General features: G+C 44.4%; 2 long non-coding RNA genes across 2 annotated transcripts; one reads left to right on the top strand and one right to left on the bottom strand.

Annotated features, from left to right (window-relative positions):
* Positions 1 to 7,044: 7,044 nt before the first annotated feature.
* Positions 7,045 to 12,555, top strand: LOC137464260 (uncharacterized). The gene is made up of 3 exons (XR_010994137.1): positions 7,045 to 7,320; positions 8,252 to 8,338; positions 9,819 to 12,555. It is a non-coding gene; the product is annotated as an uncharacterized lncRNA (long non-coding RNA).
* Positions 12,556 to 17,152: 4,597 nt separating this feature from the next.
* Positions 17,153 to 19,837, bottom strand: LOC137464256 (uncharacterized). Its single transcript, XR_010994134.1, has 3 exons — positions 19,616 to 19,837; positions 18,125 to 18,229; positions 17,153 to 17,348 (listed from the first exon to the last, which is right to left on the bottom strand). It is a non-coding gene; the product is annotated as an uncharacterized lncRNA (long non-coding RNA).
* Between the last annotated feature and the right edge of the window lie 6,205 nt (positions 19,838 to 26,042).

The following is a 26,042-nucleotide window of genomic DNA, read 5'->3' as shown; positions in this document are numbered from 1 at the left end:
TGTTTGACGGTTGGAGCTTTGCACCTTGGTTAAAGAAACTCTGTAAAATAGGTTTGATTATTCTAATAGTGATAATTGTAGTTTTAGTAGCAGTACCCTGTATACTTCAGTGTGTACAAAAAAAAAAGAGTAAGACAGTATCTAATATCTTAGTTGTTCATCAGAACGGGGGAGATGTTGGGGAAGATGAAATAAGAAAACCTTATAAATATGATTGCCTGGCAAAAGATTTAGAAAACACAGATATTGAGATGAGAACGAGATTTGAGATACCAAACCTTAATTACTGAACAACTAGAAAACAATAGTATAGCCAGATTGAAAGCAATCCCCCCTTCTGATTAAACAATGCCCTTTACCTACAGATAGGTCCAAAGGTCAAATGGAATGCTCTGTCTCACCCCCCAATGTATGGTTCATCCCACACCTGTAACCCTCCCCTGAAGTATCAGGTATCTGTAACCCCATTGGCCCAAGTCCTGTTCCAGCCCACCTTGAAGCCCCCAGAAAAGGTGTGCCCGAAGGGCCGGACGCTCTCTTGGACCTTCCCCTTGGGGGGGGGGGGGGGGGGGGGGGGGGGGGAAGTGAAGAGTGAAGCCGCGGCGCCGAGAAGGGCGGCTCCCTCCACTTTTTCTCGGCTCCCGGGGACACCTGGGGAAGTGTCCCGCTGCCTTCCTGGCTTCTGGTACCAGTCCCATGCCGTCCCCACCCCCGAAACGCGGGCCCTGTCGGCTCGGGCTGGGTCCTAGCTTCCGCGGCAGGCACAGTTTTACACGGTTGCAATGGTAAAGGTTCCCCTCCCAGCTAGGGGTTTTTCCCGGGATAACCGCAACACGGAGGGGGTCGTACCGCTCCTTTTGGACCGTGGTTGTCGTGTGTAGCAGCGTCAGGAGTCCTTGCCTGTCCGGGCTCACCCCGAGATTGGGGTGACCCGGAAAGGTGGAAAAGTCTCTCCTCCAACCCGTGCCTTCAGAGAAAGACTCAGTAGTCTTCAGCCGTCCGGTCTCAAGGTAGTTTATTGTATGTTATCTAAAAGATTTTCTTCCTGAACTGCTGCGGTCCATTCAGCAGGTCAGACAAAGGCACACTCTGACACCCAGGGGGCTGGTGCCTTCTTTTATATCATACATTACGTGTTAAATGTTTATGTTTTTTCCCCAATGCCTATCACCTACATTGAATAGTGACTTTCTACTCTAAACCAATCTGTGAGTGCCAACATCACCATGAACATGGAGGTTAAGAAGAAGAAAGAAGGAGGACAGGGCACACCCAAATCCCTCCATCTTAGAACTTCTGACCCCCATGTACAAAACTCAGACCTCTCTGTACAAGGCCTAAACCCCCCCTGTACAGCACTCAAAAATTCTTCCTTTCACTTTGTGACTACTTCTACTATAATATCTAAACTTTTGTGATTTCTTGTTCTTCCTGCAAGGTTGGTAAAATGTTCCATGGATCAGGTTCAAAGCCACAGGGGTCTGTGGCTGCATGCCAGGGTCTCAAATGCTTCTGACCTGGGCCCAGAACATCCAAAAGTGTCCAAGGGACATTCTGGGTTCCGACACTTGCCCTGGGTCGACTTGTCTCAGGCACCGAGCCAAGCTACCGACTGCACCCCTGTCACTTACAGCCACGCAAAAAGCAGCTAATAAGTAACAGGGTAGTTGAACTTCCCAAAGAGCTTTTGAGACCATTTCCCAGGGCGATGCAACAGGGAATGATATGCCTCCTGCACATTTCTGCCTATGTGAGCCAGGATTTGTTTGATAATCGAGTATCAAATAATCCTGCTAGGAAAAAAAAACAGTCAAAAAAGCTGGAAGTTAATAAATCAAGAAGAATCCAAACATAGCACTGAAATTATGGATGTTCCACCCCTGGAATTGTTCGAGGCCAGGCTGGATGAGGCTCTGAATGACCTGGTGTAGGGGAAGGTGTCCATGTCCGTGGGGGTTGAAACTGGATGATTTTTTAGGTCCCTCCCAAGGCAATCCAACCCATTGCCTGATTCTATGATGCTGCTCGCCCAGCTTGCCAGATGCACCTCTGTGAAACACAGGGCTCCCACCTGCATGAGCAAGGGGTGCCCAGGCACCTCTGCCCAGACCAAAACATCCCGAGAGAGACAAGAGGAGTTGCAGGCTGCTGATGCTTTGGTGGAAAGGTTCCCTCCAACCCCCCCACCACTAGGCAGTGCAGCAGGTCTGTAAAAGGCTGTGAACTACACATCACTAAACTGGAAAAACAGAAGAGGGATTATCCCGAGAAGTTGCACAAGCTCCCACATAAACCACTGGTGCTCCCTATGGAGGGAGCTTTTGCAGCTCTCCTGGGATAGACTGAGAGAAGGGATGAGGGCTAGCATAAACTTCATCATCTGCTAAAGGAGAAATTGAAGAAATCACTCAAACAAGGCAGGGATTAAACTGAGACTGAGTTCTGGTGAGACAGCTCAAGGAAATTTAGGTTACAATGATGTAGAGGAGAAGAAGATTAAAACTCAGGGCTGAGGGAGTAATGCACAACAAATGCATTCAAATGAATCTCTTCCATCGAGGCCCTTCCAGGACTACCATCACCTCACAATCTTTAATACACTTACTCTGCCATTTCTTTTTATTATCTAATTAATAACTTTGTCACTAGCAGTTAAAATATTTGATAAGGGTCTTTTTACTAATTGTCTCTCCTGGTGCTCCCCCAATCTCCTTCCAGTGGGTTAAGATGCACCCTATGGGGTTTTTAGCTACTATTTCTTGTCTTTGTTTCCCATTTTGCTCCTCTTTCACTTTGCTCTTCTTTGACTGTTCCCCTTTCAGGGCTACATAAATGCCAATTTGAGCTCTGCACTTGCATCACACTTATTTGTGTGTCTCAGTCATGTCTTTGTACTCTCATGCAATCAGTCCAGGACTCACTTTGCTCATCTCTGGCCGTTTGCCTCACAGGACAACAGAACTGCAGTTTAGAGCTCTGCACTTGCTTCATGAACTATTACACATCTCAGCCACTCATTCACTTTCACCAATAAAATTTTCATCAGCGCTTACGGAGTGTACTAGTTTGACTAGTCAAGTTACAAGGTACAGGGTGCTTTACAGTCTACGTATCTCAAGGTCAGGATCTTGTCCGCTCCCGCAAAGATCCACTGGAGCACAGGAAGTCTCTCCAGAGGTCTCCAGTAGCACCTAGAGTGTCCCTGGCTCCAGAGGGCCTTGCAGCTGAACAGAGAGGCTCCTGGCTGGCTCACCAAACTGCTTCAAAGAAATCTACTCCACAACAGGTACTGTAAAGTAAAACACACCTTTATTGGCACCAAGAGAACATGTAGGGTTTAGCACCTCCATGTACATGTCTGGCTGTGATTCATTTTACACAGGCTTTTATACTTTTACAAATCTGGCATCTGCCCTTGCTTGTTTGTTTACCTAAAAGTTGCAGTTTTAAGGGTTGGGCTCTTACATAACTTGTGGTTTCTTTATGTTAGGGTTACAAACACAGCACACAGTTCTATCTAACATACTCATCACACACACCTAACATTACTGTTATAAGACATTTAGTTTATAGGTGTGCTTTATTGATTATGACCTTTTATTTTCTATCCATTGCAACAAAACTTATGACTGCATTTTTCTAGTCTTTTGTGTATCTCCCTTCTTATCTCCTCAGCCCACTGTCCTGGTTTAGGGCAAATTTGGGAGAAAACCTCCAAAGGGGTTCCTCTAGAAAGCAAATTCAAGTGGCCCCTCCCCCAACTGGTTCGGGAAAAGATTTCCTTGGAGAAAAGTGGTAAAAAAACTGTTTATTTAACAGGCAAAGAATTTACCAGCACAAAAAATGAAGACTATTAAACAATAAAACCTCTAGCTGCTCTGAAGAGATGACCAATTCAAAAAGTTCTTCTTGTGGGTTGCAGCTCAGCTCACTCAGTCTGTTATCAGTCCCTCCAGCGCTGGAAAATGCCGTGGCCCAGGCCAGGCCTCAGTGGGCCACAGGTACGATTTCCTGGTGCTCTTCTGGGTTTTCAGACCAGAGCAGTTTCAAACAGCTCCAAGAAAAAGAAAAAAAAAACACAGTCCAGGGAACTTCTCTGCCTCAGCTAGCTAAAAGCTAACTAAAAGCAAAGGAGAGCTCTCTCCTGCCATCTGTCTGTTCTGCTGACAACATAGTCCAGGAAAAGGATGCAGGGGAGCAAGTGCAGTTTCTGATAACAAACTGTGTGCTTCTTCTCTCCCCCTCTTCTCTCTCGGAACCAGTAAAATGTTTTGTCTATTCAAGCCAGGTCACGCAGCGGTCTCAGCCTTGGCTCAGCCAATTGCAGCTCTCTCTCTTGAAGATATCCTTAGGACTTCGTAGAGTGTTCTCCAGCCCGTCCTGGTTTCAGCCCCTTCTCACTGGCTTGAGGCTTTGGATCTGAGACCGCCTCTGATGGCCTCAGATCCTCCGTAACCTGGGTGTTTCTTTTGTTTTTGGCACCACAAAACCCCAGTCGCAGGCCTGCTTCCCAAAATGCCAGACCAAGGAAAAATGTCCTATTTTGATTGAGGGCCAATCAAAAATATCCTGAACAATGTTCCTCAGTATGAGAAATCACCTGTCCAGCTGCCAAATAATGTTTTGTCTATTCGAGCCAGGTCTTATAAGCTCTCATAGACAAACATTATACCCTTGATAGCTCAGCTACCTCAGGTGGCATAAAAGTAGCAGGATGATTCCTGTGACAGTGTTGGAAACAAAAAAGTTTTAATAAAAGGCAAAATAAAAAAGCTCTTTACAGAGAAAAACCGAGCCAGGGTGAGAGGTCCTTGCTCCTGCTAAAACACTTCACAAAAGCGATTACTTCTTTTGTTCTCTTCTTTTTCTAGTGAATTGCTTAGGTGGGACTTTTTGGCTTCTGTCCAATTAGCTATCCTTAAGTTTGAGGTGAAGTCTCCAAGGTCCTATGAGGTGTCTTTTAACCAAATTGAGGAGAGAAACTTCTGGGCTTTTGTCCTTTTTAAGGAGACAAAGGGTAGCTTGTTTATTCCATCAACAGGGGGCACATTCCTACACCAGTCTTAAAGGTGCAAAACTTATTTCTGGGCTAAACAGACAAATGGGGATACAATTCAGCTGTTGAGCTGGGACCGTATTAACACCTGACCTCACTGGAAAAGGACCCTCACCATCTACTCAGGTTCCCCAGGGGAAAACCCAGGACCCCGAGCCCCTCGCCCCTCCGAGGGAGCCTCTCCTGGCTGTTTGCGGGACTCCGGCTGCTGCTGCCCAGCCCCGCTGTTTTCTGCTGCTGCTTCAGGTTTTTCACTACACTTTAACCCGATACCCTATGTCTGCCTAACCCCTCGCAGTTCCTGCTATGTCTGCGGAGTTTCTGCTACATTTTTTTTGCCACCCTGGGGTCTTCTTGCCTCTGCTGTTCTGGCCACTACTCCGAGGTTCCTACTACAGTCTATTCTGCCATCTGGGATCAGCTGCCCCTGTGGATCTGTAAGGGAAGCCCCTTTTCTATCTCTCTTACCAGCTTGCCCATCATTAGCCATGTGGAGAGGAGTGGCTGAGCTTGTGCCACATCACTCCCTGCAGCTGCAGAAGAATCATTGCACCTGCCCTGCCCAGCTGGGAGCCAACAGCACCCCTGCCGGCTGTGACCATAACTACACAAAAGGGGAAAGTGCTTGAAGACTGAGAGAAGGCTGCTATTGGGTTTCTGGTTCTGTTTGTTGTTGCTGCTGTCGTTGTTTGTTTGCCTTGTTATACATATATATATATATATATATATATAATTATTCACATCAGTCTCAAGCAGAAAGAGGGAGGTGTATTCCATCATCGCTTACAGAAGACAGTTACCCCAGCATAAGAAGGCCATCAGTGTAAGGACAAAGCAAAGAGCTATTAACATGTTCCCAAATGCAACAAAATAAAGAGATAAGCAGTGCAACTGACAAACTCCATGTTCTGCACAGGAGCTTCCTACTTGATAACCACTATTTACTGTAGCATGGTCTATATATATATATATATATATGCTTTTTTCTCGCCACACACATTGGGCACTAACAAGGACTGTAATGGGCTGAACTCAGCTGGAAGCCAGATGCTCACCAAGTTGCTCTATCACTCCCCTTCCCAGCAGGACAGGGGAGAAAAAATAGGATGGAAAACAGCTGAGAGGTTTGTTATGAATATTTTGATCAAATAATCAATTAAATAATGTAACAGGGTTAGCTATGATTAAAAGTAGAAAATTGTTAAGTATAAGGTGTAGAAATATCAGGAGTGCTGTGTCTGGAATGTGTAACCATAGAAATCTTGCCAAGGAGTTATTGGGCTTTTATGTTTTGGTCAAGAAACTGTGGAGACCATCATGCTCACCTGTTATGCTGCTTGAATACCCACTACCCTTCCCATCTTGATTTTAATATCAAGGATTCCAATCAGTAGACCTCAGTAAAAATAGCCAATTATTGTTCTTAGGATAAGAATATTGATGAAGTTATATAACTATTGAAACCAATCAAAATAAAGGTTAAATTTAAGATCGGGCATAGTATGCATAGTATGTAAAAGAAATTATGTAATGATGATTTAGCAGAAAAAGTATATAAAAGGGATGGGTTTTGTTTGTTGAGTGGGACAAATTTTGGAGGAAGCTATCCCCCATGCCCCCTGCACCCTCAATAAAGAAGTGTCTGCTTATTCCCATCAAATTGCTGTTGGATAAGTTTCTTACATACCATTTGGTGACAGGTTGAGATAAGGGAGTTTGCTAAAGCAAAAAAAAAGTTTGCACCGGCATAGGAAAAAGGGAAAAAAAATTAATCTCTACTTACCATTGGCAAGTGATGTTCATATACTTCCCAGGAAGCAGGGCTTCACTATGCATAGCAGTTGCTCCAGGAAGGAAAACATTGTAAAATAAAAAATGCCCCCGTTCTTCCCTTGCTTAACTTTTATATCTGAGCTGACATCATATGGTATGGAACACCCCTTTGGTTAATTTGAGTCAGCTGGCCTGGTTGTGTCCCCTCCCAGGATCTTGCCCAGTCCCAGACCCTTGTTGGGGGGGAATGTCAGAGAGACAGCTCTGATGCTGTGCTAATGCTGCTCAGCAGTAGCCAAAACACTGGTGTGTTAACACCTTTCTAGCTATCGATGCAAAGCACAGCACTGTGAGGGTGCTATGAGATAATGAACTCCAGCTCAGCCAGACCCAATACAGATAGTTAAGCAAGGACATGAAGCAAGCACATGTCTTGACCCTACCTCCTCTTCAAATTTCTATCAGCTGAGACACTGCTGGAAGCAGGAATGGTAGCTAAATTTGTTCTTTTCTATATATTTTCTATCTTTCTCGTTCTTCTTCTTGTTCTAATTCCCTCTTCTCACAGTTTTGAGTAACTCAAAATTGGATGGGCTTGGAGTTTGCTAAGTTGAATGGGCTAAGTTAATGCTTTGTGAAATGTTTTGTGTTAATGGAATCTTGCTTTAAACTTCTGTCAAACTTCTCTGATTTTCTGAGGTTCTTATCTTAGTAAAGTGTTTGTTGTTTTGACCACTTGAGAACATCTTGTTGGTATTTCTGCTGTGTCTAACTCAGGGTAGATAAAAAAGTAAAGTCTTTTAAGTGTCTCATTGAGTGGGTTTTGGGGCCTTGCATTTTATTGGCACAGCAAGCAGGGTACTCTTGAGGTGACAAGGAGGTGTTTTATACAGAGAAAACTGCTAGTGGCAGAATAAAGGAGAAACTGAATTTTGGTCGAAAACAATATTTTCTGGCAGAAAGGTCATAGAAACCAGTGTGATCAAAACTGCGGGAAAAACAAAAACTCTCCAACAACATTTTTAGTGTTAGAGAATCAAGGTATTACTTTATTCTGGTAACAATGTTGTTCTGGCCAGGATGTGCAACAGAAATAATTTAATCCACACATTGGCCAGGTTGTGCAGAGAAAATCTTTCCATCACGTATGATTTTTACTAGATTTTTCACATACTTTATGCAGTCAAAACCCATAGAAATTCATTAGTTCAATGTTCATTGGTCCCAAGTTGCGCAGTTCTTAGTATTTAGTTTCCTATTAGTTACAGATTTCTTCACCTCCAATGCTAATTTGGTCCTCATTCCTTGGTTGTCTTATCAGTCTTTTCCAGACCAGTGTCTCAGACCATGCCAGGGGTGATGTTTGGAGTTGCTGGTCCTTAATGGTCATTATCTTTTGTGTCTCTTCTGTGCTACTCCCAGTGTGTTGAGATGTTAAGATCATCATGCCTTGAGTGATGAAACAGTACCCTGAAAAGAAACTTGAAATTCCTTTCCCCCAGAGCAGAGGTAAACAAAACCCCTGACTAAAGTTCTATAAAAAATTTTAAACTTGGTATCTTTTCCAATACCAGGGTAAAAATTGATCTGGACTTCCCTCCACTGATAGAGCTGCTAAAAGCTTACAAAGCTTGTCTGGCCCTAAACAGAGAGATGTGGGCTGAGGAAATCTGGCACAATCTGCAGTTAGTTGCAGAGAAAATAATGTATTTGAGTAAAGAAATTGAAAAAAATCTCTAATAAGGAAAATTGTTTGGCAACCATATGGGTGGAAGCTGGGCTCATAGCTGCCCAAAGAGAGAAATATGTTGCCGAGCAGCAGCAGAGACCTAATTGAGTTGCAAATTGCTTTGGTGGCTGAAACAATATGTTAACTCATGGTGGATCCAGAATTGTATGTGAAGAAGTTATCCCAAAACCTGAAAAAACAGTTGAACAAGCTTGTCCAGAGCTAAAGATGCTCCGATTTGCAAATTTACACTGATGGGTGAGGTGTGGAGAATGAACCAGGGTTTTCCAGCCTCAAGGAGGTGAACTTCCATGAGCATGTCAACCCACTCAGCCCTTGGGAGGAGTTTGATGTAGCACAGCCAAACCCCCTTCATCACCCTAAACTCTGCCCACCTGTAAAAAATTAGAGAGGGAAGCAAGACTCCCTGAGCATGATGTCACCTTCCTCCACTCACTGGAGGAGAACTCAGTAAAGCCAGCCCCCTCTTCCCTCACCCACCCCAAGCTCTGCCCACTTGTAAAGATGGAATTCTTTACCAGGAGGCAGAGCCCATGTAATGATATCTCACTTTGCAACAGAATTGGTTATGTAGCAAGAGAAAAGTAGCAATCATCCCAAAGAAAATGAAATAGAGAATGTTTTGAAAATTTCACTAATGAGGGGAATGAAACAAAGTTTTCTGAGGAGAAAGCACATGGCAAAGAACCCTGGTCTCTTGCCTGGGGAATGACCTTTTGTGTAACAAGTTTGGACCTGTTGGAAGGGGGAGAATCCAGCCCTCTCCCCACTCCAAAATTAGCTAAAAGCACCAAGAGAGTGTGGGAGGCAGCTGGCTTCCAATCAATGCATGACAAACAGCTGGTGTCCTGTTGACTTTCTCCCATGTTGTTGTTTATTGCAAAATTTAAGGATCAAGACCAAGAAAACAAATTCTCAACTCTGCCCCCAAGAAGTGAGCTGGGGGAGGGTGGTGAATTCAAATATCCTAATAGGCTCCCTGGAAATAAATGGAAGTTCAGTTTCCCAGGATTGGTAATGGTTTGCAAAATGCTCCTACACTGCCACCTTCTGGTGGTAGTGAATATAGAGCCACTTATCTGCCACTAGAGGCAAGGAACTGAATTGCTGAAGTCATTCTGGAATTAAAGGCCACAGATGCCTCTGGCAGAAAACACAAACTACCAGCAGATGGACAGTTCTTGCCTTTTAAGACTGGTCCAAGAAGGACTGAGTTTTCTTTTTTCTCTCCTCTTGCAGATATTCCAAGAGAAGAGGTGTTCCATGAGAGGGTGAAGTGGCAACGGGACTGAAGAGTTGCTGTTGTTTGCTGCATCAACGGGACTGAAGAATTGCTGTTGTTTGCTGCATCAACTTTTTACATGTTTTTGTCTTGATAGTTTTGAGATATTTATGTTTGTACATGTTTTATATAAGTTTGTCGCAAGCAATGTTTTACATGTTTGCATTTTTTCTCAGGTTGTTACAGTGTGTGGAAAAGATTCCTCCCTCAATTTAGTTTTGGGAGCTTACATAGGATTTTATATGATTATGGAATCAAATTTGTGTACCTCTTCCTTCCTCAGAGAAAAGTATAAAATTACTATATCAAGGGAAGCACACATATTAGAGGTAAGCAAGCTGTAAAGCCCAATTATACAGAAGAAGGGGATGTCAAACTGTTGGTGGCCCCTGGAAGGAGGGAGAAAATGGGCTGACAGAGGAGCTGAAGTGGCAGCTGGAAAGTTCTCTCAAGCTGTGGATGAAGAAGGCATAAGTCATTAAGCTCACAAAAGAGAAGAAAGATTTCAGATTTGAGAACCAGTGAAGAGTTTGGTAAAGTAGCAAAGGCATTTGGTCTGAACCCAGGATCCTGAGTGAAACAATATGCTGAGGAGTTTGGAATTACTTGAGTTTTGGCATATCTTTGACCCCCCACCCCTTAGGCAATGTAGACTATCATGTCGTAGAATTTGTACTGAATGTAATCATCCCATGGTGCCCACTGACGTTTTCCTCTGTCCCTGGGTATGGGTCCCAGGAATGCCTGTGAAACCTGGATGGTGGCAATAATAAGCGTGTTCATTTGCGACATGTATATTTTTTTGGATTATGACAATACCTGAACCTCTAAGGTCATGGATTCCAAAAGGAAAGGAAGCCTAACTATTGAAAACTGGCCTATCCTTAAAGCTTATATTTTTTGACAAGGACTGGACGTAGTGGTTTGACCTTGGCTAGACACCAGGTACCCACCAAGCCATTCTATCACTCCCCAGCAAGACGGGAGAGAAAAATAAGATGGAAAAGAACTAATAGGTTGAGATAAGGCAGTTTACTAACGCAAGAAAAAAAGCACAAAAGTTTGCTTGCACATAAGCAAAGAGAAAAAAAATCTCTACTTCCCATTGGTGAGCAATGTTCAGCGACTTCCCAGGAAGCAAGGCACACCTAGTAGTTGATACAGAAAGGCAAAATTGTAGAATAATGAATGCCTACCGTTCTTCCTCCCTCACTTAGCTTTTATATCTGAGCTGACATCATATGGTATGGAATATCCCTTTGGTTACTTTAGGTAAGCTGGCCTAGTAGTGTTCCCTTTCCAGGATCTTGCCCACTCCCAGACCCTTGATGGGGGAGGGGAATATTAAAGAGACAGCACTGCTCAGCAGTAGTCAAAACACTGGTGTGCTAGAACACCTTTCTAGCTACCAATGCAAAGCACAGCACTGTGAGGGTGCTACAAGAAAATGAACTCCAGCTCAGTCAGACCCAATACAATCTCCACCCCTTATTCCATACCATTTGCATCATGCTCAGATCTGAAACAGAGTGAACATTTAACAGGGTAGAAATCCATCTGGATTTAGGTGAAATGTGCCGCTTTTAATTATTAGTAGCTTGCTAGCATAGGTAAAATATGCTGTTTAGTCTGGTAGCTCTGCAGCACTAGTAAAACTGCCCCAGATGAGGAGAAACAATGTGAATTTCCAAGCTGAAGAGATAAGAGAGGCTCTTCAAACTTTGAAACAGACAGGGCAGGATGACCCAAGAGTTCTTTCTGTACTTTCTGATAAAAAACTGGCTACAAGGGTAACTAGCTGCAAGTGTAACATTAAATCAGTAGAATGAATATGCACGAACCTATTGCGAAATTCTATGCATATGTAAACTAGTAAGGAGGAATAAAAAGGGATAGGGAGTTCTCAAGGGTGCGCATGTCCTTTGAAGGGGAACGATCCCCACATGCATCCAGCACTGCAATAAACATACCGTCTCTAGTACGCCTTACAGGATTTGTGGGGTTTGATTTTTCATCCGCGTTTCAGATCCCACATAATTTATATAACTTCCAACTGTTCCATTGTATTTATTTCTCATTACAGCAATCCCTTCTTACCCACACGTACAACTACATCTTTAAACCATCTCTATATCAAACATACATTTTCATTAACTACTATCCACCCGTCCATTCACAAATAGATATTATTTTCCAATTTCATGGGCATCCTTCACCCCTCCAGACCCATGACTTTGGCTCTATTCCATCAGGATGGGTAGTCAGGACAGGATAAACAGTATACCTGATCAATGGGCATTGACACTGCCCCGGTTCAGGTCATCATCACACTCTCCTTGCAAAATTCATTTTTCATCAGTTTGTGTCATTCCTGCAACATACAACTTACACCACAGATTATTTTTTCCCTCAAGGTTAAGTCTCCTTGAGGCACACACCAGGTCTCTCCATCCTTCTGCATTACCCACCAACTATGCCTAGGTCCTAGGGCAAAGACAACCCAATGAATGGCTTTGCCTTTCCAGTGGGAGAAGAAATCCACAATGGCTTCCCTAGACGCTTCCCTTACTGGGATCTTATCTCCTCCCACACTATGTATTGGTTTTGTTTAGGCTGGACCAGGGTGCTTAGCAGATCCTCTAGTGTTAACCAGACAAGTGCCTTCTGCTAAATTTGCTACCCAGTGCTTCCATGCCCAATTGCCTAACCCTCTTAACAGTCCTTAGCAGTCTATCATACCTCTCAATCTTTCCAGAGGCTTGTGGGTGATAAGGGATGTGATATATCCACTCATTGCACATTTCTTTGCCGAAGAGTTTATAAAGTTATTTTGAAAATGATTCCCAATGTCTGATTCCATTTTTTCTGGAGTACCATGTCACAAAAAAAATGTGCCTTTCAAGGCTTAAGATAGTGTTTCAAGCAGTGGCATGGTTTACAGGGTATGTTTCTGTCACCCTTGGCCCAAGAATGACACAAGAACAGACGAGGACACCACATGAAAAGGAATAAAAGAAGGCTTTAATGAAAGGGAAACTTTGGCTTAAATAGACCAACACGACACATTCTATTTGATTGGTTAATTAATAAAAACATATTTTTCACACACTGTCCTTGAGAGGAACAGAAAAGCAAGGTGGAAAAACACCACCTGCATATTGCTTAGACTAACAAGTTATCACATTCCTACAGCTCCCTAAAAATTCTCACAAGCCACTGTGAAAAACGATTACCATTTCTCTCTCCCTGACCAGGCTGGCATCCACATGTTTCCAACCAACCAGCGACACCACTGGAACCAGGAGTGGTAGCTATATTTATTTTCTATATTTTTTCTCTTTCTCTTTCTTCTTCTAATTCCCTGTTCTCAGAGCTTTGAGTAACTTAAAATCAGATGGGCTTGGAGTTTGCTAAGTTAAATGGGCTAAGTTAATGCTTTGTGAAATGTTTTATGTTGATTGAATGTTGCTTTAAATTTTTTCCAAAGTTCTCTGATTGTCTGAAGTTGCCAGTAAAGACCATTGTTGTTTTGACCTCTTGAGAATATTTTGTTGGTATTTCTGCCATGCATCGAACTCAGAGTCCATGAAAAACCATAAGCCCTTTTAAGAGTCTTGTTGACAACATTTTTTAGGGCCTTACACCATGTTGCCTGTCAAGCTCCTCTTAACACACTTACTTGTCTAAGGAGATCTTCCCACTGGGTACATTTGCAGCTATGACATTGACTGATGCCTTTGGGCCCTAAGGGGGACATCAAGGTACTAGAGCTCTTGCCCTACCCTTTGCTCATTGACCCGGTCTGTCACTCCCTCACAGAGCGGCTGGTTACTCTCTTTCCTCTCCCTGCCCTTGCCCTTGTTCTTAAAGCCCTCCTAATGAGGTCAGATATCCTTCTGGCAAAAACACCTTTGCCTTGCTTAGTGAGGAGGAGCTCCTCTCTCCCAAGCAGATGCTGATCCACAAACAGGGTCCCATGCTCATAGAAACCAAAACCCTGTTGCCAGCACCAGCTCTGCAGCCAATTATTGATGCACATTATCAGTGCCCTCCTCCTCTTGCCCTTTCCTCTCAGTGGCAGAACTGAGGAGAACACCCCCTGGGCCTCCATGTCCTTGACTATTGCCTTCAGAGCTCTGGGGTCATTGCTAGGGGAAAGCTGGTGTCACAGATGTGCTTCTCCTGTTTGAACTATAGGAAATTTGGTCCAGGCAAATGCTCAACAAGTAGGATCGGAACTCAATAAACAAGCTACTTGATCAGATTTGTCAAAATTATCTCTGACTGTTCTGCAACACCTGGACACCATCAAAAACATCTGTGGTGGGTTCACCTTGGCTGGATGCCAGGTACCCACTGAGCAACTTTATCATTCCCCCTTCTCAGTTGGACAGGAGAGAGAAAATAAGATGGAAAGCAACTCACAGGTTGAGATAAGGCAGTTTATTAAAGCAAAAGTGAAAGTTTGTGTGCAAACATGCAGATGTGGAGAAAAAAAATTATTGTCTAGTTCCCACCAGCAAGTGCTGTCTGTCCACTTCCTGAGAAGCAGGGCTTCCTTCAGCAAGCATAGCAGTTGCTACAGAAGGCAAGCATTGTAAATAACAAATGCTTCCCTTTCCTCCTCCTTTACTTAGCTTTTATATGACAGCTGATGTCATACAGTATGAAAAATCCCTTGGGCCAATTTGGGTCAGCTGTTCTGGTTGCATCTCCTCCCAAGATCTTGCCAGCCCCAGCCTACTGATGATGGGGTAGAATTGTTGGAGAGACAGCACTGATGCTGGGCCAACACTGTTCAGCAGTAGCCAAAACACTGGGGTGTTATCAACACCTTTCTAGCTACTAATGCAACGCACAGCACTGTGAGAACTGCTGTGGAGAAATGAACTTCATCTCAGACACACCTGATACAGCATTATTGGGGCCTGATACTCAACTTTGGTTGTCCTTTGCTGCTGAAATTGCAGTTATAGAAGACAGATTGGTATCTGCTCTTCATTCAAATCAACATTCAGTCCCAATCCTTCCAAACAAAAGGGTCAGGAACGACATCACCAGCCTTACTTATTATCCTTTTACCCTTCACATCCTCAAGGCATTGCCTTCTGTAAGGCCCTGTCTTAATCAAGTTTAGCCAGACCAACCTCACATCTCCTCCATGACCTCTTTATAGCTGGTTCTGGGTATCCAACACACACAGAGCACCCAACAGACTCTACTCAGTGGCATCCCTTTGCATGCAGGAGTTCCAGATCTTTGCCACTTCTATTACCAAGTGAGAAAAAATGGAGACTAGATACTTTTTCTCACAAGAACCGTTTATTGCTTAGAAAGAAGGCTTTTTCCATTGAAACTTCCCCCTCTCAAAGTGACTGGATGCTCAGATATTGATGGAATTTGCTACTTCCAAAAAGTTCTGTTCCTATCCCGGTTACTATCAGTCTCTAAACCACCAACTTCCTTCTACTTCTACATGGATGAACCTGCCTTTTAGGCTTTCTGATGCCAGATCTTGGCTGGCTGCCAGGGGCCCAAACAGCTGTTCTCTCATTACCCCTCCTCAACAGGACAGGGGATAAAATAAGATGAAAAAGTTATTTCAGGACATAGCCACCTTCCAGATCCAAGGGCAGCAGGGAAGTACCTGCCCCGGACAGCATTTTGCCATTTCTTAAATATGCTTACACAGGGGTGCCACCAGCTTTGCTGAGTTGCTCAGATTTGGCCCTCAAGGAGTCTGTTGCTTAGCTGGCAGAAACTAGCTGTGTCCAGCATAAGGCAGACCCTGGCCTCTTCTCACAGAGGCCATGCCTGCAGGCAGAACCTGGAGTGCTGTGTCCAGTTCTGGTCCCCAGAATTCAACAGAAAGATGCAGACAGATGTGAGAAGGTCCCAAGGAGGGCAACGAAGATGATCAAAAGGCCGGAGAATGTGAGGAAAGGCTCTAAGAGTTGGGTCTTTTCTCCCTTAGAAAAGGCATGGCTCAGGAGGAACATCATGACAGTATTCTGGCTCTCAAAAGGCAGCTACAGAGAGGACAGAGGCTCTCTTCTTCATGAGGAGCAACATGGAGACGACTCAACTGGAGGGTCTTCCTTCTTCATTTTTATCCACACCCTTCCACCCCCCCCCCCCCCCCCAAGCCTCAACATAGACAATTTTTGAGTTGATTTTAGTTTTAGATTGATTGATTTTAGATTTTAGTTTGCTTTTTCTCTGAGTGCTTGAACCATCTGGTAAGTAGTAGAGTAAACCTTGCCAAAGAACTTTGTGACACTTTCACTTTTATATTAAACCTGCTTTTGTCAATACCTTTGCCGGCGATTCTTTAAGCAACCTAAAACACTCATTCTCAACAAGTTGGTTTAGTCAGCAGGCTGGCAAGCAATAGCACTGACTACTTACAGAAGCAGGGAATAATTCCAAGTCCCAAGTTGTCAGATAACTTTGCTTGGGAAAACTGCCATGGTTGGAAAGCTGTAGAGGAACATCTAAAAGCAGCAAGGGGCTGCATGAAGACTAGAAAAGACAAAGGAATTAGTTTTGAAACATTAGGCACCTGCCTAGGCTCAGTGGGAGCCTCATCACAGTATTCTAGTACTTAAAGAGAAGCTACAGAGGATGGAGACTCTCTTCACACAGAGCCACACGGAGAAGATAAGGAACAATGGACAGAGGTTGCACCAGTCTCCATTGCTGGAGGCTTTCAAGATGCAATTGAACAAGGTGCCAAATAATCTGATCTAGGCTCCCTTTCCCACAAAAGGCTGCACCAGAAGATTTTTTGAGGTCCCTTCACACATGGGCTGCTCTAGGATATTATGATTCTCCAGTGAAACACAGTTTCATAACCCTTGGCTCTCTCCAGTTTGAAGGAGATTTTTGGCAATGTAGGATGAAAGGTAAAACGTACTGCCAAAACCACCAAAGAGCTAAGACTGCTACCTACCAGACGCAGGAGACTGCTAAGTGCTTCCAGGGACACACAGGCTTCAAATGAACAGGCAAATCACTATCAGTGGAATGCTGTTATCTGGCTGAAACATTGCACATACTTGCATTCCAGGGAGACGCCATTTGAACTTGCAGAACTACTTCCCCTCAATAAGACGCGCAAGGCGGAGGTGATATCCCCATGACAAATCTTTATTGTGCAACTGCTGCTCAAAGCTTTTATTACCTTCCACAGACACATGGCACAAAGAATTAAACATTGACAGCGGCTAGATTGACAGGCAAGAGATGAAATCCATTCAGTGGCAATTTATACACTTGCAGCAACTCTTGCGGTGGCAAAATCTTAGCCCGGCGGCCAGCCCAACGGACGGCCACCCAGAACGGGTAGATGTATGCGATAGACAGACTGCCCACCCTCGGGCCCTTCATCCACAACCATCCGGAATCCATTGGTCAGGCCCAGGTGAGCAACACACATCTTGCCAACAATCATTACATGCCCAAGAAGCTGGAGAAGGAAGTACAAACTCATAAATAGGTAAAATAAAAAGAAAAAAGGAACACACAAATAGGGGAGAGGGCAGGAAAGGAAGGCGTGAGCAGAGAATCACCCAGAGAAAGCAGCTAGCCAATTCCTAGCAATTCAACCATTGCACTTCAAATTAATGTCTGTCCAACTGCCCACAACCAACACTTTCCAAGCAAAGCTACAAAGACCAATTATGCACGCTATAGGGGGAAAAGAGAGCTAGGCAATTTTTTTCAAGACAGACAGCAACAAGCTACAAAACAGCCACACAAGCTGACTTTGTCTCTGGGTTAAAGCCCCTGTTGTGTCTTCAGGCAACATAAGCAATCCTGGTGGAAAATAAACTTTAGGCTGCCTTTTGCATGGGTTTACAAACTGGACTTTCATAGCCAAAAGCAAAGCATCCAACACCTGTCAACCAGCTTTGTCCTTCCTTCCCCCTGACCTGCCAAAAACCCTAAGCCCTCCTCTCCATGTTAGAAGTACTACAACTCTTAATCTAAACCATGACAATAGGCACCAGACTGCACTCCAAAAAACCACTGCATTTTGCCTCAGAAATACATACCCAGGGATGAGCACTGTTTTATATTAATGCTTTTAGTCAAAAAGCTCAACTCCATTACAAGCTAGAGGCAAAAGATTATAGCGCCACAAAACCGAAAGGAGACTACCATGTCCTATGAAGAGGGAAAGGGGAGATGAGAGAGTCTAGATGATGAGGAACTATCTACAGATACAGTTTAGCACACAGAAAGCTTCCACAATACTTACAGATTTACCAGAGTCTTCTGCTTCAGACAACCTGATAACTGGCTCCTTAGGGATGACTAGGAAAAGCATCCCAGCATGGGGTGAAAGACCATGGAACATGAGTCACTGGAGGAAGAGTAAACAGTTGAAACATAACTGGTTTCAGAAAAAGGTAACAGCTTAAGCAAATCAACCTGCCCCACTGAACTCCTACAGAAGCAGATTACCAGATACCCCAAACACAAATCCAAACACTGATTTTTCTTGTGTGATAGTAATGATTTCTATACCCAAAATACAATATATTTACAGAGCCTGTTCCAGAAATGGGATTCAGGATGCAAGATGATGGAGGCAAGAGATGAGCCACTACTTTTGATTAGCAACCTCCAGTATGTTTTAATCCTAAGAAGTTTTTCTATTGGATATGGTTCGTGCAGAGGCAGGAGACAAATAACTGAATCAGCAAAGAGTTTAGTGAAGTGGAAGAGCAGCGGCCATTCATTTCCCACAGGACAGGGAGCTCAAGTATTGAACAAACTCACAAACAAACAGGAAGCCTGCAAGTGCATAGGATGAGTCTGTCTTCTATAATGCATGCAAGCTCTGCCTTTAAAAGGGGAAGGCATCCCGAACTGTTAACTTTCAGCATTTTAATAACTAAATTATATTAGATACTAACTTAAAGTTAACATTGAGTAGGCAACGGCTGCATTGTTTTCCCTCCAGTCTAAGCAGCTCACTCTCGTTCCCAGCAGCAGCATCCGTGTCCATTGCAAGCATGCTGTTATCACGGTCCCACTTCCCCCCAGAAACAAGATCTGGGAAGCTTTTCAAGCCCGCAGGATGACCCGTTTCTTAATTGTTTTTTTAAAAAGAAAAACCAGAAAAAACTGCTATCCTTGACTAGTTCAGTTTGGAGTTCAGAACCAAAGCCCACGACAGCAGAGCTGTGAAACCTTTTTGATGCTATTACGAGGCACATCGAGACCTGCATTTTTCCTATGCAAACTCAACTCATTACGGTCATTACTTAGACATTCACTGGTTCACATACACGGAATCCCCGAGGAGATTGAGTGTGCCTAAAACAAACTTTCAAAACTATCATTCTATAAGAAGTAGCAAACTTTGCACGACTTGCAGCGCCGAAGGGACATTATGCGGCAAACGTCTGCGGCTGACACCAAGTGCGCTACCGTCGGACGTCCTTCTCTACGCACGCAAACGACACGGTGGGGGGTGGGATACGAGGCAAGTCGGAACAATACCAGCAGCCCACTACTCCCGCGGCAGCCAGAGGGGTGGGTGCGGCTCAGAACAAGCTTAGGGGATGGTGCAGTAGAGAGCGCCACAACCCAGAGAGGCCCCGTCCGTCCCCCGTCCCTGCACCCACCCGCAGCAGCAGCACCCTGCCACGCGCCCGGGCACCGCGCACCGGGTCCTCGGCTCAGGGAGAGGGAGGAGGGGGAAGGGAAGAAGAACCGCGCAAAGAGCAAAAGCCGCTGCTACCTCCTCGTCCTCGTCGCTGATGATACCGGGGAAGTTCTTTGCCGATGATCTTTAGGAAGACAATAATGGCGACACCAGACCGGACAACCCAGCATGCCAACACTCTCGTAAGGCAAAGACAACGCCCAGTGCCGTCCCCGCACTTCCTCCACTCGGACAGGCCCTCCGCGGCTCCCATTGGGCCAACAGATCGCCGCCGGCCAATCCTGCTTTTCGATTCGCTGCCTCGTCTGTCGTTTTCACTTGTCTCCGCCCCCTTGGCGGGTCCGCCCTCGTCGAGCTGGTGCTGATCGGGGCTCAGGGAGTTTGCGTGCCCTCGGGGCGCGGAGGGATCCGACCTTGCCGAGGCTGCGGAGGGATCTGCCCCGTGTAGTGCTGCGACCCTGAGGGTGGGCTACGAGGTCGCAGAAGAGGCTATAGTAGCTACAAGTACTGTTTCTTGTTGTTTGTTACCGCATCAGGTCCACCCCAAAGGTGACTGTGCCTTTTTGGTGCTGCTCCCTGCAGTCAAATGACTGCTTTGGCCAGGGCAGGCCGGGCTTTAACTTCTCAGGACATTTTGCAGAACCAACAGAAGTTGCTCTACATTTTTTTGCTGCAAGCCCCACTTCCATTGCAGACATTTCTATGCTGCACAACTCCTGGAAGCAAATAAAAGGTAAAGCGTGCATTCAGCACTACTGGCTTGAGGGCTCAAAATCAGATATATGCTAAGCTGTCTTTTAGAAAATAGGGTGTAATAAACGCCAATCACTTGTTTTAAAAATTTATAAAGGTTTAATAAAAATAAAATGGAAAAAATTAATACAAGTAAAATAATAAAGATTAAACAATTAGAGTTAGGACAATTAAAGAGACAATAACAGCAAAAAGTTACAGCCCGGGCTGGGTACCTCTCTCTGGACAAAAGTGAGCCGGAAGAAGGACCCCGATAAAAGAGAATTCCCTCCTTAAGAGGGGTAACCTGTTGCATACACAAAGCACTTCATGAATATGCATATTTTTATTTAAAACAAGAAGTTCGTCCGGTACTTGTTGAGGAATTACTGTTTATCCCAGGCGCCTTGAAGTCTAAGTCGAGTTTGGAGAAGTTCGGCTTTTTGTTGATAAGGAAAGCCATAAATTCCTCTCCTCTGGAAGATTTAGGGGTTTCTGTAATTGTTATCTCTGTGTGAAGAATTTCTTGATTATCTTCTCCTTCTCTTGAGCAAAAAGAATACCACACACACATCTTTTCTATTTTAACTACTAAAGCTTAATTTCAATTACAAAACTACATTTACTATATTATTAAAATGTTACTACAGCATAACTTTCCAACCTAGCATAATACATATAGTAAATATCTGCGTAGAGCCATATAATATGCATTTTTCACAATCCTTCCTCTTTCTTTTTATAATTACTTTGGCTCGAGCTATATTTACTGCTTTCTAGTCTTCATTTTAAATAATCTTTTGCACCATTTTTGTTGTATCCAATTTTTGATCCATGGTCACTAATTGCATGCCTTGAACTACACTGGTGATAAGTCGAATGAAACAGGGGATCAAACAAGGAAGAAATATTAGACCAGCTGTAGCGCATAACAGGAAGAAGCCTAGCTTTTTCCACCATTCTATTCCCAACACGTTTTCCCTCCAGCTAGTATTCAGCATTGGTATACAAATTGTCAAGTGAGATTGGTACAGGTTTAGGTGGTGGTGCTGGCTTAGCCTTTTTGTTTATCAATTGCTCTTTTACCAAATCCTGTGCTTTATTCCCAATAGCGTATGTGAAACAAATCTATTTTTCCCCTTTTGGGCACTCACTTCCCACCCTGTTACCACTTATTCCTAGATTCTCAGTAATCCAGTACTTTTGTCCATTGTGCATGCAGTTTCCTAATTTGGATGGGTTATAACAGTGACTGTTGACATGAGTGTGCGAGATAAAAAAGGAGCCTCGGTGTCTTTCCATATACAGCTTCTGGTAACACCTGTAGCATGGTTTTGTCAATATCCCAAAAGGGAAAAGACAGAAAATGAGTGACAGAAAAAGGAGAGGTCCAGTATGGCTTATACTCCCACCTCCCATGCCTATGGGGTTGCAACCCACAGCAGGTGTATGTGATCTTCTTGGTGGCGATTATAGAGGCCAATCTGGTCTTGCCCTCTCTTCTTTTGTCACTTTCTCTTAGCTAATTTCCAGGCAAATCGTTTTTGACACTCCTTAACGGTGGTCTCCCACTGTTCCTCAGCTATTTCCCATTCAACAGGCACTAATAATTCCCATCCACAAAACAAAGTTATTCTTTCAGTTGTTTCGAGCTCTACTTGGATAGGGGATCTAGTTGACACTCGACACTTCTTGCAATGGGGGCGTCGGTTGTGTGAACTACAATATCAATTATTCCCACAATTCAAACATTTACATTTAACCCAACTAACATGCCCAGTATTTGGGTGAATCAAACAGGGTATATTACGTGGCACAGACTGAGGTTGTAATTCGCCTTCTTCTTTGTATAAATCACAGGCTAAGGCCAAAATACAGGAGTTTTCTGTCCGAAACAGTCCCGACCCTCCTGTCTGTGGTGGCAATCTTCTTTCCCAAAGAGGGTACCGGAGGCACCTCAAAGTTTGTCCAGGCGGTATTTGAAACCACTGATGTAAGCTCGGTCTTACTTCCCAGTCAGGTGTGATCCTGTGTATATTTCTTGGATCATTCGGGTCTTCCCAGTTCATTACCACCCATTCCCCGTTTAAGAGTCAATTTTATATCACCCGGTTCAGATGTTATCGTCCACTCCTTAGGTTCTTCCACAGCTCCTTTGATTCTGCTGGCGTGGATCCACCCTCGTTCCCTGGTCTGCATCACAGCCTCGGTCGTCAGCAATACCTGAAAAGGACCTTCCCATTGTGGAGTTAAAGATTGTTCTTTCCATGTTTTTACCAACACCCATTCTCCTGGGTGAATATTATGGATTTTAAAGTCTAAAGGTGTGGTTTGGGGGATTATTCCTTTTAACCTCAAATTTTCAAGAGTTTTTGCAGTGGTGTTAATATATCCTTTAACACTCTTTTCCCCTACCTCATAGGTAGCATTTTCATGTTGGGTGGTCAGAAAAGGTAATCCAAACATCATTTCATAAGGTGACACTCCCAGGTCTGACCTGGGTTGTGTTTGGATCCTCAGTAAGGCTAAAGGTAGGCATTGTACCCATGACATTCGGGTTTCAACTATTAATTTAGTTAAAGTTCTTTTTAGAGTCTGGTTCATCCTCTCTACTCGGCCGGAACTTTGTGGATGCCATGGGGTGTGTAATTCCCATTTTATCCCTAAGGTCTGAATTAATTGTTGTAATACTTTTGACGTAAAGTGTGTTCCTCTGTCTGAGTCTATCCTATTAACTATTCCATATCTTGGAATAATCTGTTCCAAAAGGGTTTTACTTACCACGTTGGCTGTGGCCTTGGCAGTGGGAACCGCTTCCACCCAATGAGTTAGATGGTCTGTTATTACTAATAAATACTTCCATCTTTGAACTTGAGGAAGTTCAGTAAAATCTACTTGGATACTTTGAAATGGTCTAAGAGCTAATTCCCGACCTCCCAATGTGGTTTTCCTCATTACCTTTTTATTTATCCTTTGGCAAGTTATACATTTTTCAGTTACTTTCTTTGCTATTCCAAAAATCCCAATACACCCATAGTTCCTTAGAAAATGATCACACAAAGCCTGAGTACCCCAGTGAGTTTTCTGATGCATGTCTTCTAATATTCTTCTAGTAAGCATTTTATTAAGTAATTGTCTTCCATCAGGAAGTTTCCATTTCCCTGATTCATCTTGTTCAGCTCCTATCTCCTTTAATTCTTTTTCCTCTGCTTCACTAAATTTTGGAATTTCCAGTTTCTCCTCATTTGGAGTTAATATTAGCATAACTCTTTCAGCTCTGTTTTCTGCTGCATCCTTAGCTTCCTGGTCCTCCAAGTTATTTCCTCTTACTTCTGGAGTCACTCCCTTTTGGTGACCCTTAATGTGTACTACAGCTATCTCTTCTGGTAATTTTAATGCTTCTAAAACCGCTAAAATGAGCTCCTCATGTACTAATCCTTTTCCCCTTGAATTAAGCAATCCTCTTTCTTCCCAAATTTTTCCAAAGGTATGTACTACTCCAAAGGCATACCTTGAATCAGTATATATAGTTCCCTTTTTGTGTACTAAATATTCCAGTGCCCTTTTTAGAGCATATAATTCACAGGTTTGAGCTGACCAGTTTAAAGGTAATTTCCCTTTTTCAATAGTTTGCATGTTTTTCCCATCAACTACTGCATACCCTGACATTCTTTTTCCTTGTAGACATTTGGAGGAACCATCCACAAAAATTATCTCCCCTTCTGAAAGGACTTGTTCTTCAAGGTCTTCTCGAACTTTTGTTTGGTACTGGATAATTTCTAGACAATCATGTATTAGATTATCTGTTGGTACACTATAACCTTTTGGAATATTTAACAAACAGGTTCTTTCTGCTCCGGTATCTACCACAAATTCCAATTCTTCTTCTTGGGGACCTACTTTTAAAGTTATCACAGGCTCTAGATGGTATCTGTCCCCTAGAAAATAGAGCCTTTGACACCCCTATTCTTCCTCTGTGCTCATCTCTTTGAAGATTTTCAAATCTTTTGCCCGCTTAGGACAGTCCCTCCTATAATGTCCTTCGCCCTGACAGTAAAAACAGACATTCCTAGAATGCTCCTGAGGTTTGGTTTGTATTGGGGTTTTATTCTTTTCTGTTCCCCTGTCTCTACAACCTTCATATTTAGGAGTAATTGTTTTCTCTCATGGTGACTGCCATAATTTTTGCCTTCAGTTTAGCTTTTTCTTCATCCCTCCGGACATAAACTTTCTGAGCTTCCTTCAATAAGTCATCTAATGGTTTATCATGCCAATCCTCATTTTTTTCTAATTTCTTTCTAATATCTGGCCAAGCGTTTGTAACAAAGTTAATTCTTAACAAAGCTTTTCCCACATCAGTTTCAGGATCTATTCCGGAATATTGTTTTATATTTCTCCTAAGTCTGTCTAACCATTCAGTTGGAGTCTCTTCTTTCTCCTGCTGTGCCTCAAAAGCCTTTTTAGCATTTTGCCCTCGAGGTGCCGCCCCTTTTATTCCCTTGATTATTGTATTGCCATAGTCATTCATAAGTTTTCTCCCCTGCTCACTATTTTGACCCCACCCCGGAGGTTCAGTTGGCATTATTTCTTCTCCAGAGGGCCCCTGTGGATGTTCCTTATTCCAGGCTTTTATGCCTGCAACTCTGATCATCTCCCTTTCTTCCTGAGAAAATAGTATCTTCATTATAGACTGCATCTCTTCCCAAGTGTAAATGTTTGGACCTAAAAATTGGTCCAGTTGTTCAGCTGTGCCAATGGGATCCTCTAAAATCCCTTTGATTTTTTTTTTTTTTTAATTTCTGACTTCGGAAGAAGTCAGGGGAGCATTCACAAATCCAGTCCAAAACCCTCCCATCGGGACCTCTCTCAGTGGAAATAGACCAATTTCTTTCTCCCCGTATTTTTCTGTAGGCTTATTTTCGTGTGGTGAGGAAAAATCAGGAGAAAGCTGCCTCCTAACTGCACCTCTAGTATTTTTATAAGGAGCATCTTCCAGGGACAGGGAGTTCCTTGGAACCGGAGCTGCGGTTTCCAAGGGAACGGAGCTCTGGGCAGGAAGGGCGGTGTGAGGAGGACATACCATAGAGGCCAGGTCCTCCAGAGGCGGAGCACGGGCGGGGTTTGCTGCCGGAGCTGCTGAAGGGGGAAGCATTTCCGTGGGATACCGGATGGGAGTGCGGTCAGCCTCCACGTGGCTAATGGCGGCTGAGCTGGCCGCTCCCAGCAGAGGCAGGGCAGCGGCGGCAGCGCCCAGTGTAGCCGGAATGGGCAAAGCCGCGGGGGATGGGGCCGAGAAAACCGCTGCGGGAGAAGCGGCCAGAGACGGGACAGCCGGGACTAACGGGAGCCCGCCGGGCGCGGCCAGCGGACCAGCCGCGGACAAACCGGGCAGGATGGGGGAGGGGGCCGGTCGGGCAGCCGCGAGCAGCGAGGTGGGGGCCGGTACCGACGCGGCAGGCAGCGAAACAGGGACCAGGGGGGTTGCTGCGGGCAGCGGGGCGGGAGCCTGCAGAGCCGCCGCCGCGGGCACGGGAACCGGGGCAGGAACACGCGGCGAGCCAGAACCCGGGGTGGGCGCAGGCACCGGGACAGGCACCGGCACCGGGGCAGGCGGAGCTGAGGGGAGCAGCTCGCTGGGACCCGAAACCGGTGCTGGGGCCGCAGGCGGTGCAGGCGCGAATGGGAAGGGAGGAGGTAACATTTCTAAAGGATCCCATTCTTTTCCTCTTTTTTCCTCTTGCTCCCCTCCCTTCTCTTTCCCTTTTTTCCT

The sequence above is a fragment of the Anomalospiza imberbis genome, chromosome W (assembly GCF_031753505.1).
Source record: "Anomalospiza imberbis isolate Cuckoo-Finch-1a 21T00152 chromosome W, ASM3175350v1, whole genome shotgun sequence".
NCBI classification, from domain to species: Eukaryota; Metazoa; Chordata; class Aves; order Passeriformes; family Viduidae; genus Anomalospiza; species Anomalospiza imberbis.
This window is presented reverse-complemented; position numbering and strand designations above follow the sequence as displayed.